Source organism: Bufo bufo, chromosome 11, assembly GCF_905171765.1.
Source record: "Bufo bufo chromosome 11, aBufBuf1.1, whole genome shotgun sequence".
Classification (NCBI taxonomy): domain Eukaryota; kingdom Metazoa; phylum Chordata; class Amphibia; order Anura; family Bufonidae; genus Bufo; species Bufo bufo.
In genome coordinates this window covers 38127859-38143473 of record NC_053399.1, presented here as the reverse complement: position 1 = coordinate 38143473, position 15615 = coordinate 38127859, and the positions used below count along the sequence as shown (strand labels likewise).

Below are 15615 nucleotides of genomic sequence, written 5' to 3'. Positions count from 1 at the left end.
GGACCGATTTATATCATGCCGGCATAGATAATCTTCTTAAAAATCATAAAGCCATCACAACATATAAGAAAACCAGCACACAAATTCCTACTTCCTTCACTTCGCAGCCAATAGTGGAAAAACACAGAAAACCCCATGAGATGACGATGGGATCGTGAAGTCTTCATTAAAGCTGCACACCAGCGGTAATCTCACGAGACACCAACGGGATCTCGGAGGTAAGCGCACACCAGCTGTTTTACACGTGGGACGCCACACAGCATGGACTTATACCCAGAGAAACCAGAGTACCCCATAAATTTGTGAAGGTTTAAAATAACGGAATCGAATTGTGTAAAGATCCTAAAAACAAATATATTGGGATAATTTATGAAAAATCAACGAAAATTATAAACAGCCCAATACGATTTTCCTTCATTATCCACGATAATAGTTATGTATGTGGGACTTTGCACAGTGCTCTTTTGTTCAGTAAGCATCGTATAAGTTTGTGAAAGTTTAACACAAGATCAAGTTGCATACATATCCCAAAACGAATATATTGGAATAATCCACAAAAATCACATTAAAATAATCGGATGAATATTGCAACCATCTCAATACGATTATTTCTCATCATCCATACCAGTATTAAACAGGTTCCTTGTGGGACTTTGCTTAGTGTTTATTTGCACAGCTTGTCTTTTGCACAGACGGACAAATTTTATTAGTTCAACCTATGCGTACAAGTGTATTATTATGCATTTTATCTGAATTCCGGATTTTAAGATTAGCGTGAATTTATGTATGGAATTGTATTTCCATTGTTTTATCTACTATTACGGTTCAATCATTAGTTTTATCTACTATTAAAATACATTCAGCGTGATACAGAGATTGAGTGACGATCGATTTTTCTACTATAGATTTTTCACATGATTGGAGGCGTCATATCGACCAGAGCCTTTGGGTCAGTTGTGCCACCCTTTTACATACAGATACATTTAATAGTACTTACATTTCCGATTTATATAAATGAAGTATTTTTGCATATTTCACATACCATGTATAAAAACATTAAATATTTAACCAAAAAATTAAAACACAATCTAGCCACACAAACTATTTTATAAAAAAAAAATACAATATTTCATTAAAAATGTGAATCAAAAAGGTGAATTAAGAGAATGGTTGCATTTTTTTCACGCGCGTGAAAAACGCATGCAATCCGCATGTCACACACTCGGGAAAAGCGCAAGAACGCGGTGCAATCGCATACAAAACTGACAGCACTCGCAAGCAAAATTGCACGATTTTCCATGAACGCATCCGGACAAAATGAACGCCCGTGTGAATGAGGCCTTATTCTCTTGTCATGCAGCATGGTTTATCTATAACTCTTGTGGGGATTCGCTCTGGTAGTTAGGACTAGCGGATGCAGTATAGAGGCAAAGTACACAGTTCTTGAATCAAACAGCGGTGTTTATTCACACATTGGTGTATCACAAAACACAGGTGGCTTGGTGTTTGTTCACACACAAGGAAAGTCCATAAACAATAAAAGTCACCTTTTCTCCTGGGTATTAATTCACACCCTGTTAGCAGTTCAGCCTTATAAAGTCCATAGGCGGCCTGTTCACCTTTAGAGGGGCCTGAATCCTTCAGCCCGGCTCAAAACTCAAATCCCAGCACAGCCCTCAGTTCACAGCACACAGACTCCTGAGCTCCACTGTCAGAGGGAGGTGAATCCACACAGCTGGCAGTGCTGGCGTGTTTTTATGCCTGGCAAAACCCGGCCTGGAACATGGGGAGTAGTCACCCACCCAGCACTTTGACTACTCCCAGTAAGAGCCGTCCCGGATCAGCTATGACAGCCATGCTAAATCTCAAGGTCTCAGTTAGCAAGAGCTGCTGCTGACACACAAAATACCGGCTCTTACTTCACCGAGGCCAGGAACCTCGGAGACACATACCTTTCATCCACGATGATTCCAGGTACCTTCTTACATAGCGCCCCATTTGTTCAACCGTGAGGGGGTGAGCACCTGCCATACAGTATACCCAGGATAGGGCATCCGCGTTTCCCTGCAACCGGCCTGCCTTGTGTTCCACGGAGAACTTAAAGGACAGGAACCACCTGGTGACTCGGGCATTTCTCTCTTTGGCCTGGCTCATCCACTTGAGAGGGGAGTGGTCAGTCACCAGGCGGAACTTTCTCCCCAACAAATAGTACCGGAGAGACTCGAGTGCCCACTTGATAGCCAGGCACTCACTCTCCACTATACTATACCTAATTTTGGCTGGGGTGAGCTTGCAGCTTAAAAAGACAATGGGATGCTCCTCCCTGTTGACTTCCTGAGAGAGTACAGCACCGAGGCCTACTTCGGAGGCATCTGTCTGTACCACGAACTCCCTATTGAAGTCGGGCATCACCAAAACCCGTGACCCGCACAGGGCCGACTTCAAAGTGGAAAAAGCCTCTTCCGCCCGCTCATCCCAGTGAACCATCACTGATTTTCATCCCTTCAAGAGCTCTGTCAAGGGCGCGGCTATAGTGGCAAAGTGGGGAACAAATCTCTTGTAATAGCCTATCATTCCTAGGAACGACTTTACTTGTTTAGTGGTGATAGGTCGGGGCCAATTTCTTATCGCCTCTATTTTATTTACTTGGGGTTTGATCACTCCGCGCCCAATGACATACCCCAGGTATTTTGTCTCCTCTAACCCTATCGCGCTTTTTTTTAGAGGGTTACCAGTTAGTCCAGCTTTTCGAAGGGAGTCTACTACAGCCTGCACTTTGGGCAGGTGACTTTCCCAGTTGGTACTGTGGATGACAACATGGGCATCTGCAGGGGGGGGCAAGTGCCCCCCCCTGGGGCCCTGGAAATCTGTGAACTGAGTTCTGCCTCTGCTCTGACAGCTCATGCGTTATTATACTTTGTGATAATGAAAATGCCCCTCCCCTTCATTACATTCTCAGAAACAAGCAGAGCATGGATGTCAATAAAATTATGCCCCTCCCCCCCTGGAAAAATTTCTGCGGACGCCCATGGATGTCAATATCGTCCAGGTAAGCCGAAGCGTACCGACGATGTGGTCGCAGCACAATGTTCATTAGCCTTTGGAAAGTGCCGGGGGCGCCATGCAGACCGAAAGGTAACACCTTATACTGGTACAGCCCCTCCGGTGTGATGAAGGCCGTTTTCTCTTTGGCAGCCTCCGTCAAGGGTACCTGCCAGTACCCTTTGGTGAGGTCCAAAACACAAAAATACCGGGCTTGTCCTAACCTTTCAATCAGCTCGTCTACCTGGGGCATGAGATACACGTCAAACTTAGATACCTCGTTTAATTTTCGAAAATCGTTACAAAACCACAACGTCCCGTCCGGTTTGGGTATCTGTACTATAGGGCTGGCCCACTCACTTCTAGACTCCTCGATGACGTCTAGTTGCACTTTCTCAGAGATGGCCTGTCCCCGAGCCTCGGGTACCCGGTATGATTTCAACCGGATTTTGGTCTGAGGCTCAGTGACAATGTCATGCTGGATTATGGAAGTGCGTCCAGGGAGGTCTAAGAACACATCCGTGTTCCTGCTGACGAACTCCCTGGCCTCCTGAGTCTGTTTAGAGGAGAGGCTGTCGGCAATCTTCACTGTGGCAACCGCTTCCCTTACATCAGACTTAGGGGCCGGAACCTCTCCCCCTAGAAAACTCGGCCGCAGGCTATCGTCAGTACTGGTCTCCCTATTTTTCCACGCTTTGAGTAAATTCACATGGTACACCTTCTCCGGCTTCTGCCGCCCTGGCTTGTGTACCTTGTAGTTTACTTCTCCAACCTTTTCAAGTACCTCGTAGGGTCCCTGCCACCTAGCCAGTAACTTACTGTCCACTGTTGGTATCAGAACCAAATCCTGATCTCCCAGGTTCAAGATCCGGACCCGGGCCTGCCGATAATACACCCAACTTTGAGCTCGCTGAGCTGCCTCCATATGTTCCTTTACCAGCAGCAACACGGTTTCCATACGTTCCTGCATCTGGGTAACATATTCAATAACGCTTTTATATGGTGTGGGTTGTTGCTCCCACGCCTCTTTGGCTATATCCAACAGACCGCGTGGATGTCTGCCATATAGAAGTTCGAAGGGCAAGAACCTAGTAGAGGCCTGGGGCACTTCTCGCACTGCAAACATAAGATAGGGAAGAAGGAGGTCCCAGTCCTTCCCATCCTTAGACACTACAAGTTTTAACATGGTTTTTAACATTTTATTAAACCTTTCTACTAGGCCGTCAGTTTGCGAGTGATAGACAGACGTCCGTATCTGCTTGATGTTCAGCAACTTAGAAAGTTTGTGCATGACCTTGGACATAAAAGGGGTCCCCTGGTCAGTCAGAACTTCTTTAGGTAGCCCCACTCTGGAGAACATCTCCATTAACTCCTTTGCTATGAGTTTGGCCAATGTAGGTCGCAGTGGCACCGCCTCCGGGTACCGAGTGGCGTAGTCTAGGACTACCAAGATATGTTGGTGCCCTCTAGCGGAAATCGGTACTGGGCCTACGAGATCCATAGCGATTCTTTCAAATGGAGTCTCGATAATTGGGAGAGGCACTAAGGGACTGCGGAACAGGTGCTGGGGGCTAGTTTGGCAGGTCGGGCAAGACTTACAAAAGTCATCCACTTCTCTAAACACACTGGGCCAGTAAAACTGTTGTAGTATCCGGTCCTGTGTCTTACGCAGTCCCGGATAACCCCCAAGAACATGTTGGTGGGCTTACTCTAACACGAGTTTTCGATAAGCTCGGGGCACCACCAACTGTTCAATAGGTTCACCCTGCAGCTGGTTTATCCGATATAGCATATTCTGGTTTACCACAAAACTGGGAAACATCGACTCGGCCCCAGGTTGTTGGGGTACCCCATCAACTATTACCACATTCTCCCAAGCCCGGGAGAATGTGGTAACATACTGTTTCACAATTACGGTTTCAAGTATTGGAGCAGGTGAAGAGACCAAGGAGAGGGGGTGACATCAAGAGGCTTCTCCTTAAACGAGAGGCCTTTTGGATACACACCCTTGATACGCTTCACCCAAGGGGCCTAAATAGAGACTATGAAGTTATGCATTTATGATGTCTATACATATACATATATCTGATATTCTCTTATGTATCCTTTTTAGACCTCTGCCTCGTGATGGAAAGATGTTTAGATTCTGCAGCAAGGTAGAAACAATCTCTACCAAATGTAATTTATTTGTTACTGCTTTTGTTTGTTTGACATATTGATAGAGGACGTCCCTGTGGGCGGTACTAGACCTATATATAGTTTGTGATTTTCTGTTGGATGTACCTGTTGAGAAAGGCTTGTATGCCGAAACGCGTCCTGGTTATAGGACATTTTCTGGAATGAAATAAAAGAAACCTACCTGCATAAGACACAGCTGCTGGGATTTGTTGTTCTACTGTTCGTTGGAGGTTGCTCCTCTCCCGTGCAGCGTGCAATTTTGAGCGAGTGCTGGCCTGTCTTCCCTCTTCATAGCATACAGTGACTGACGGTAACCACAATTCGTGTCCATGGGCTCAACCCGATGGGGACACTCAGCCCTTATATGGACAGGTTCCTGACACCGCCAGCAGATTACCTGGGTCTGGCCCATAGTGGGAACCTCCCAGGTGGGTTTCACTGACTCATACCGTTGATCCTGGGGTGGGGAGTTCTGGGGTTTACCTGCCCCCCTCCCGAAAGAACGCCCCTTAAGATTCTTAGTGGCCTTATAGCGTTCCACCAGCTCCACCATTTCCAGGAGACACCTAGCCGATCCAGAGCTGGAGAGGGGGTGGCAGCGCCCTCCAGAATATGTCAGCCAATAGTCTATCCAGCATAGCCGTGGGACTTAGCACATCAGGCTGTTGTCACTTTTGCAAAAGGTGGAGTAAGTCCTAATACTGGGCTCAGCCAACTTAAACCCCCACTGATGTACCCGCTGGGCCCGGACCACCACATTTACCCCCAGTCTTGCCAAAATCTCACCCTTTACCTTCGGGTAGTTGGCCGCTTGATCATCCGGCAAGTCGAAATATACGCGCTGGGACTCTGATGCCAGCGATGACCTCAGCCCACTGGTCTTGGGGCAGCTTTTCCCTGAAGGGAGGGATGTTATTTACATGGAACTGTGTGTTGGAGGTGGCTGTAGGAGGGAGTGATGTTATTTACATGGGACTGTATGTTGAAGGCGGCTATGGGAGGGAGTGATGTTACTTACATGGGACTGAATGTTACTGGGGTCTGAGGGAGGGAGTGATGCTATTTACGTGGGACTGAATTTTGGGGGGAATGATGTTATTTACATGGGACTGAATGTTGAGGGGGTGATGTTTACATGAGTTTGCATGTTGAGGCGGCTGGGGAGGAAGTGATGTTATTTACATGGGACTCTTTTGGAGGGGACTGTAGATAGAAAGGGATGTTATTTACAGGTGACTGTATATTGGAGAGGGCTGGAGAGATGGTGTGATGTTATTTACATGGGACTCTATGGCAGAGGGAAATAGTATTATTGTGTTGGCATTCTTATTACTACTGGGGGCTCTATAGTAGGGACTTATAGATCCGCCTTATTTCTACTAAGAGCACTATGGGGGCCTTAGAGAGCTTTATTACCACTGGGGGAACAATAGGGGGGCCTTATTTGTACCGGGGACTCTGTGAGGGCATTATTAAATACTGGAGGGCTCTTCTACTTATGGGGGCACTCTTGGGGAGCATCATCACTGTTGGGGGCACTGTAGGGGGCAGTATTACTAATGAGGGCATTCTAGAAGGGAATTACTATTGGTGGGACTATGAGGAGCACTATTACTATGGGGGCACTTATTTTCCTTCAGGATAGTATTTGGGGGTATTGGGGAGCACAGCGAGCAGCAGGATAAGGGTCCATTCACACGTTAGTATTTTGTAATCTGCATCCGTTCCGCAAATTTGTGGAACAGAATGCGGACCCATTCATTTCAATGGCCCTGTAAAAAATGCATCCGTTCCGTTCCGTTCCGTTATGCAGATAAGCAAAAAAAAATAGAGCTTGTCCTACTATTGTCCGCAAAAAGCGGTCCGTGGTCCCATTGTAGTCAATGGGTCTGCGAAAACGCGGGTGACATCAATATGTCATCCGCATGGATCCGCAATTGTGGATCCGTTTCCAGGAAATATAAAGACATTTTTTTTAGTACCCTACCAAGATATATTCCTCCTTCCGTTTTTTTTGCGGAAAAACTGAACGGATGCACAACTGGTGAAAACAGAAGGTTTTTGCGGAAACACGGAGCCGCAAAAAAACTGAACGAAAATCTGGAAAAGAAAAATACTGACGAGTGAATGGACCCTAACACTGTGGGGACTCCAGGTTGGGAGATGATGATAGAAAGTGAGGAAGCTAAGATGTCCGTGTGTCTCACTCTGCAGGGACGAGGCGGCTGAGAGAAGTTGTACGGACCAAATGGAGAAGATGTTGACAGAGAAGATCTCCACCGGAGGAGATGTCACCTGGAGGCACTGGATGTGACAGACATGTGATGCTATATAGCAAGTACAGCAAAATGCGGTGTGTGGGGGGAGGGGGGATGACGACTTAGAGAACTGGGCCATATTAATTGGGGCTTGAGCCCGGATCTTCTGAGACCCTAGCAACGCCCCTGGGACGCAGTATAGAGGCAAAGGACCAGGTTCTAATTCACTCTTCAGTGTTTATTCACACTTAAACATAACACAACAGTCACTTTTCAGGCTTGGTGCTTGTTCACACACAGAAAAACAAAATAAAGTTCACCTGGTATCCTGGGTGTCAGTTCATACCCGGCTGAATGCTCAGCCTCAGAAAGTCCACTTGCAGGCTTTAAGGCAGCCTGCTCGCCTGACACACTGTCTTCAGACCTCAGCACAGAGATCTCCAGAGCTCCACTGTCAGAGGGAGGTAATCCACACCATCTGACAGTGCTGGCTGTTTTTTATAAGCCTGCCAAGAACCGGCCTAGTACGTTGGGGAGTAGTCACCCACCCAGCACTTTGACTACTCCCAGTAAGGGCCGTCCCGGATCAGCTATTTACAGCCATGCACTAATGGTGCGGCCACTGTAGCAAAGTGGGGGACAAACCTCATATAATATCCGACCATTCCCAGGAATGACTTTACTTGCCTAGTAGTGACAGGTCGGGGCCAATTCCATATCTCCTCTATTTTGTTGGGGTTTTATGACTCCACTCCCAGTGGTATTCTGTCTCCTCTAATCCTAGTGAACATTTTTTTGGGTTAGCTGTTAGTCCAGCCTTTCAAAGGGAGTCCACTACGGCCTGTACTTTTGGTAGGTGACTTTCCCAGTCGGTACTGTGAATGACAATATCATCCAGGTAAGCCGAAGCATACCGACGATGTGGACGCAGCACAATGTCCATGAACAGTTGAAAAGTGGTGGGGGTGCCGTGCAGACCAAAGGGTAACACCTTATATTGGTACAGCCCCTCTGGTGTGATGAAGGCAGTTTTCTTTTTGGCAGCCTCCATCAACGGTGAGGTCCAAAACAGAAAAATACCAGGCTTGGCCTAACCTCTCAATAAGCCCATCTACCCAAGGCATGGGATACGCATCAAATTTAAGATCTCATTTAGTTTGCGGAAATCGTTACAGAACTATAACATCCCGTCCTGCTTGGGTATTAAGACTATCGGAGTGGCCCTTTCACCTTTCGACGACTCAATGACGTCTAGTTGTAGCATTAGCTGCACTTCTTCCAAGATGGCTTGTCGCCGAGACTCGGGTACCCGGTATGGTTTCAACCTTACTCTGGCCTGAGGCTCAGTGACAATGTCATGTTGGATGGTAGAAGTGCGTCCAGAGAGGTCCCAGAACACATCCGTGTTCCTGCTGACAAACTCCCTGGCCTCCTGAGTCTGTTTAGAGGAAAGGCTGTCAGCAATCTTCACTGTGGCAACCGCTTCCCTTGTATCAGACCGTGGGGCTGGAACCTCTTCCCCTAGAAAACTCGGCCGCGGGCTGTCGTCCGTACTGGTCTCCCTATCTTTCCAAGGTTTTAGTAAATTCACATGGTACACCTGCTCTGACTTTCGCCGCCCTGGCTGGTGTACCTTGTAGTTTACCTCACCAACTTTTTTGAGTACTTCGTAGGGTCCCTGCCACGTAGCCAGGAACTTACTCTCCACCATCGGTACCAGAACCAAATCCTGATCTCCCGGGTTAAAGATCTGGACCCGAGCCTGCCGATTATAGACCCTACTCTGGGCTCATTGGGCTGCCTCCATATGTTCCCTAACAAGCGGCAACACTGTGTCCATTCGCTCTTGCATCCGAGTGACCTATTCAATTACACTTTTATACGGTGTGGGTTGTTGTTACCACGCCTCTTTGGCTATGTCCAACAGACCGCGAGGATGTCTGCCATATAGCAGTTCGAAGGGCGAGAACCCAGTAGAGGCATGGGGCACCTCTCACACTGCGAACATGAGATAGGGCAAAAGAAGGTCCCAATCCCTCCCATCCTTAGACACCACTCTTTTTAACATGTTTTTTAATGTTTGATTAAACCTCTCTACTAGGCCGTCCGTTTGTGGATGATAAACGGACATCCGTAGCTGTTTTATGTGCAGTAACTTGCAGAGTTCCCTCATGACCTTTGACATAAAAGGGGTCACCTGGTCTGTCAGAACCTCTTTAGGTAGTCCCACTCGGGAAAACATCTCTATTAACTCCTTAGCTATGAGTTTGGCCGATGTATGTCGCAGGGGCACTGCCAGAGTGTCTCCCACTTCCACAGGTGGCTATTGTCTATAGTCTCGGGGGTGCCTGTTGCACACAGCTTCCTGGCGTACAATGAGTGGCGGTAGCCATAGTTAGTATCTATGGGTTCGCCCTGATGGGGCCAGGCTCCTGACACCGCCAGCAGACCATCGGAGCTGGGTCTGCAGGGGGTACTTTCCGGGCGGGTTTTGCTGGCACCAGCCGCACGGTCTGGGGTGGAGATTTCCGGGGTTTGACTGCCCTCCTCCCAAAAGAACCCCCCTGTAGATTCCTGGTAGCCTCATCTCGACCATCTCAAGGGCATTACTAGGAGACACCTGGCCGATCCAGTGCTGGAGAGGGTATGGCAAAGCCCTCCAGAATACATAAGCCAACAGACTGTCAAGCATAGCAGTGGAACAGCATGTCAAGCTGCAGCCATTTTTGCAACCGCTGTAATAGATCATAATACTGAGGTCTCGCGGGTTCAGCCGGGTTAAACTCCCACTGATGCACCCGCTGGGCCCGGACCAACACATTCACCCCCAGTCTTGCCAGAATCTCACCCTTTACTGTCGTGTAATCGGCCGCTTGATCATCTGGTAAGTCGAAAAACACTGAGCGACGACCCAGCCCATTGATCTCAGGGTAGCTTCTCCCTCACGGACACCTTTTCAAACACCACCAGATAGGTTTCGACGTAGTCCGAGGGGGTCATCTTAGGTATCGCCACACGGGCCGCTTTCCAGGCATTGTGGACGTTTTGGGTCGCTCCTGCCGCTTGTAAAGCCATCACATGCTGCATTAGCAGCTAGTTGGTTTTCTGCTGCTGCTTATTAGCCTTCTGCTGCTGCAAGTTAGCCTCCACGAGGGCTTTCACGACAGCCTCCATTTTGTCAAGGGACACGGGTTGTAATCTCGCTGGTTTGATGTAAGACATACAACCGTGCCCGGAAAAACGAAAAAAAAATCGGCCTTCATGCCAGCCTCACTGCGCTTGCTCGCATCCTCCACCAATTGGGGTTTCGCTCTGGTGGGCAGGTTAGCAGACGCAGTATAGAGGCAAAAGATCAGGTTGTAAATCACTCTTCAGTGTTTATTCACATGTAAACATAACACAGCAGTCACTTTTCAGGCTTGGTGCTTGTTCACACACAGAAAAACTAAGTAAAGTTTACCTGGTATCCTGGGTGTCAGCTCACACCAGCTGAATGCTCAGCCTCAGAAAGTCCACTTGCAGGCTTTAAGGCGGCCTGCTCGCCTGACACACGGTCTTCAGAACTCAGCACAAAGATCTTCAGAGCTCCACTGTCAGAGGGAGGTAATCCATACCACTTGACAGTGCTGGCTGTTTTTTATAGCCTGCCAAGACCCGGCCTGGAACGTGGGGAGTAGTCACCCACCCAGCACTTCGACTACTCTCAGTAAGAGTCATCCCAGATGTTTTGATCCGTGCAACAGGGAGATGGAGCGGCGGCTGTGCGGGCATTAGGAGTGACGCAGGTGCCAGGGAGCAGGGTAAGTATAACCTATATGAGGGCCCGGGCATTAGGGCAGACATTATAGGGGTTGGATAACCCCTTTAATTTTCAAAATATCTCCTCATAATGGACCGTGAAACACAAATGAAACATGGATGGCATAGACTATAATGGGAGTGAGGGATCCCTAAACACGGACAAAATAGGGCATGCTTCCGTGCTAAAACCATGGACCGCGCTAATACACTGATGTGTAAATACACACATTAACATGAATAGGTATGTGTGCTGTCCGTGGAGAATGCAGACAACATGTGTGAATGAGGCCTTACTCTGTGGGGGGCACTATTACTAGGAGGCACAAAGGTATTATTACTGTGTTGCGGCACTGTTGAAGGTTTTTAGCTTTTAGGGAAGGTGTTTTTTTTGCAGCACTGTGGTATGTTGCGCTGCTATTGGTTTATATGTGCCCTGCATGGTGGTGTTTGGTTGGTACTGACCATGGATTGGCTCAAGTAAAAAAAAAAAATAATGTTTGAGATATGTATAGTTTATAAATCTGTATATAATATAGTTAAAAAAATTCTGCAAATATGTTATTATATGTTGTTCTATACAGCGATGAAGTGTTGTACCATACGTGATGGTGCTAGTGATCACATTCCGGCAGCAGTTGGTCCTAATTTGTGTTTCTTTTGTTTTTGGTAGCACTGGGATGAGGGAAGTGTAGTCACACAGAGATACTTCCTCATTCTCCTGTGTGCTCTGCACAGTATAGAGCTGCCTCCAGTCCCATCTGTCTAATGTTTCACTCTGATTTAGTTTTTTCACCCCGGGCTACAATAAAACTACTGCAGAGGGTCCCACCCAGAAAGGAACCTTTTGAGCTGCTGGGAAAGGCAAAACCAAGCTGGGGGGGGAAAAAACACCTTTTTTCTGCAAAGTGGAATTCACTTTCCAGCAAAGCCCTGAGAGAGCTGGCTGCCTCTGTAGAGCTGGCTCTTTACTGGGAAAGCAGAAACTCCACAGATCTCTGGCGTGGAACATAACCAAACCTCTTATTACTGATGGACGCTTGGATTTAAGCAGCAACAGGAGCCTGGGAAGTTTGAAATCAGTGGAAACCGAACAGCTGCTTTTCAGAACTCACCCCCCAGGCAGGCCCAAGGTAAGACGCTTGCTTAGTGAATACCAATGTCAGGAAAGTTATAGGGAACATCGCTAAAAAAAAAAGTCGGGAGATGAATTGCGTATCTGTCCAATGTGACTCTTGGTGGGATTCTTCAGAGTAGGTCTCATCATTTCATATTTGGGGGTTCTGTATGTGGTGAGCGCACTGCTCCTTGTCCAGCAGTCTGCATTCTCTGAATGGGTTGAGCAGACAAGCATGCTCATGATAAGTGTCCCTGCTCTATTATTATTTCTGTTGGCATAGGAAGCGATGTAGATAAAAACATCCTACTAGGAAATTCCTGATAAAGCACTTTCCCATTATTAACAGGTGGAGTATCACTTTAGGGGTACATTCACACGTGGCAGATTTAGTTGTGGGAATTTCTGCAACTGAAAAAAAAAAACTATATATATTTTTTTTACATCTGATTGGGGTTGTTTCTGCAGCATGGGCATGGCTTTCTGCAAATGGGACAATTGCAGAACTGGCTGCAAAAATCTGCTCTGTGTGGATTTCCCCTAAGGGCTCATTCACACGACCGTGGTTTGGTTCCACATCCGAGCCGGATTTTTTGCGGCTCGGGGGCGGACCCATTCACTTCAATGGGGCCGCAAAAGTTCTCCGTTCCGTGGCCCTGCAAACATTATCAGTCATGTCCTATTGTTGTCCGTTTGGCGGACAAGAATAGGCATTTCTATAAAGGGCCGTCCGTTCCGTTCCGAAAATTGCGGCGGAAGGCACACGGGCAGCATCTTTGTTTTGCACACAGTAGTGTGAACAAGCCCTAAGGCTGCCTGCATGTGTTTTGTGCAGAAAAAAACTGTTAGGCCTCATGCACACGGTCCGTGGTAACCCGGCCGGGATTCCTGCTGACAGCAGGAGCGCACGGCGTCATTGGTTGCTATGACGCCGTGCGCTTCATGAAGCCGCTGCTGTACAGTAATACTCGTATAGATCATACGAGTGTATTATTATAGTGCAGCGGCGGCATGAAGTGCACGGCGTCATAGCAACCAATGACGCCGTGCGCTCCTGCTGTCCTGCCGCGGAACACGGCCGTGTGCATTCGGCCTTATACAGTACCAGCAAAGAGAAGGAGATTTGACAAATCTCATGTACACTTTGCTGTTTTTTCTGGGCGGAAATTGACCTGCTTTGCGGATTTTGAAATCTGCAGCACGTCAATTGTTTCTGCAGATTTCTCACGCAGATTTCATTCTTTGCACTGCAATGGGTGAGATCAGGGTAAGTTTGCACCAAAATCTACATCAAAATCTTCAAGTAACAAATGCAGATTTTGATGCGGAAACACAGAGAAAGGCCTATTGCACACGACTGTATGGATTTTTCAGTATTTAGCAGTCTGCAAAATATACGGATGACATCCGTGTGCATTCCATTTTTTTGCGGAATGGAACATCTGGCCCCTAATAGAACAGTCCTATCCTTGTCCATTATGCGGACAATAATAGGACATGTTCTATCTTTGAACGGAAACGGAATGCATACGGAGTACATTCCGTTTTTTTTGCGGACCCATTGAAATTAATAGTTCCGTATACGGAACGTAAACGGAAAAAAAATTACTTTTGTGTGCAAGAGGCCAAATCCGCATGAAAATCTGTGCGGAAATTCTGTCAGACAACCTGTAGTCGTGTGCAGGTACAAAGCATGTTCATTTACAAATTCTCACACTTTTTTCAAGTCTTTGTGCTAATCCGTGACCAGTCCTCAGAGCTGCAGCAAATATATCAAATGTGCAATTGAAGGAAATGGTATTTTCAAGACAAGTGTCCTCCTGGTTTTTTTTTTTTTGTTCTTAGTTTTTTTACCTTTGCTGATATTTTTTTTTCTATCTGCCTTCATTTTATGGTCATTGACATTATAACTTTCTATTTGATAAATGTTTATTTTCTCAGATGTCTATCAATGTGTTAACTGAAGATGAAACTAATCAGTATTATATGCATCAAATCCTCTAAACCTTTTACTAAGGCCTCATGCACACGACCGTTCCGTTTTTTGCGGTCTGCAAACCGCGGATCCGCAAAAAACAGAAGCCGCCCGTGTGCCTTCCGCAATTTGCGGAACGGAACGGGCGGCCCATTGTAGAAATGCCTATTCTTGTCCGCAAAACGGACAACAATAGGACAGGTTATATTTTTTTTGCAGGGCCACAGAACGGAGCAACGGATGTGGACAGCACACTGAGTGCTGTCCGCATCTTTTGCGGCCCCATTGAAGTGAATGGGTCCGCACCCGAGCCGCAAAAACTGCGGCTCAGATGCGGACCCGAACAACAGTCGTGTGCATGAGGCCTAATGGGGGGATTTACAGTACATATACTAGTTTACTGGCTTTTGTAGTGATTTTGAGTGACACAATAATCTCCCAAAACCTGGCCATGTAAATACACTGAAATAGAACATTATTGAAATTTGCATTCAGATTCAGAAAGTCATTTTTGTCTACTTCTACAAATAATAACTGCTTGCACCTGATCAGATTTTGAGAAGCACGTGTGCTATAAAGTGCTTTAGCGGTCATTCACTCACACTTATCATGCTAAAGGTGTTATCCCATGAAAAGCATTACGATGCAATGAACAGGACATTATAAATGAACTATTGGTGAAATGTACATGCAATAAAAATATTATGTTTTTTTTAATTTAAATTACGGTACATTTTTCTCTCTGGTTGCGCCACCTGCTGTCTATCCTTGTGGTCCACCTTCACCAGCATTCAGCTTCGAACTAACATACTCATTAGCTTCCCTGCCCGTCGGTGCTGGCGTGGTGATCTCATAGAGAAGAAGGTGATGTGGTTCAGAACCCCTTTCATTCATCCCTACTTCAAAATTCATAGAAATGTGTATATCTTTCTCTAGACCAGGGATCAGCAACCTTCAGCACTCCAGCTGCTGTGAAACTACAACTCCTAGCATGCAAACTTACTTGGCTGTTCTATTAACTCCAATAGAAGTGAAAGGTGGATTCTGGGAGTTGCAGTTGCAGAACAGTCGGAGGTTGCTGATCTCAGCTCTAGAGATTGGAGATGGAAATTTTGGGGGCATCACATACCATATGTTTCTTTTGGGCTAAATGCAGGATAGGAAGGGGTTAACAAGATCTAATTGAAATGCATCCGGGACACTTGATAAGTTGCTGCACACCCACAGCAAGGGAAGTAAGTTCTCCA

At 46.8% G+C, this 15615-nt stretch overlaps 1 protein-coding gene and 1 long non-coding RNA gene across 5 annotated transcripts in view; both read left to right on the top strand.

The window, feature by feature from the left end:
- Window positions 1-468: 468 nt before the first annotated feature.
- Window positions 469-11345, top strand: LOC120981421. Its single transcript, XR_005774714.1, has 3 exons — window positions 469-480; window positions 5649-5652; window positions 11232-11345. It is a non-coding gene; the product is annotated as an uncharacterized LOC120981421 (long non-coding RNA).
- Window positions 11346-12011: 666 nt separating this feature from the next.
- PAPLN (papilin, proteoglycan like sulfated glycoprotein) overlaps window positions 12012-15615 on the top strand; it is a 116978-nt gene continuing 113374 nt past the window's right edge. For all 4 annotated transcript variants that reach the window (XM_040411608.1, XM_040411610.1, XM_040411606.1 and 1 more), the window contains exon 1: window positions 12012-12409. The gene's annotated coding sequence lies outside the window, so the exon portion shown is untranslated. The remainder of the gene's footprint in view (window positions 12410-15615) is intronic.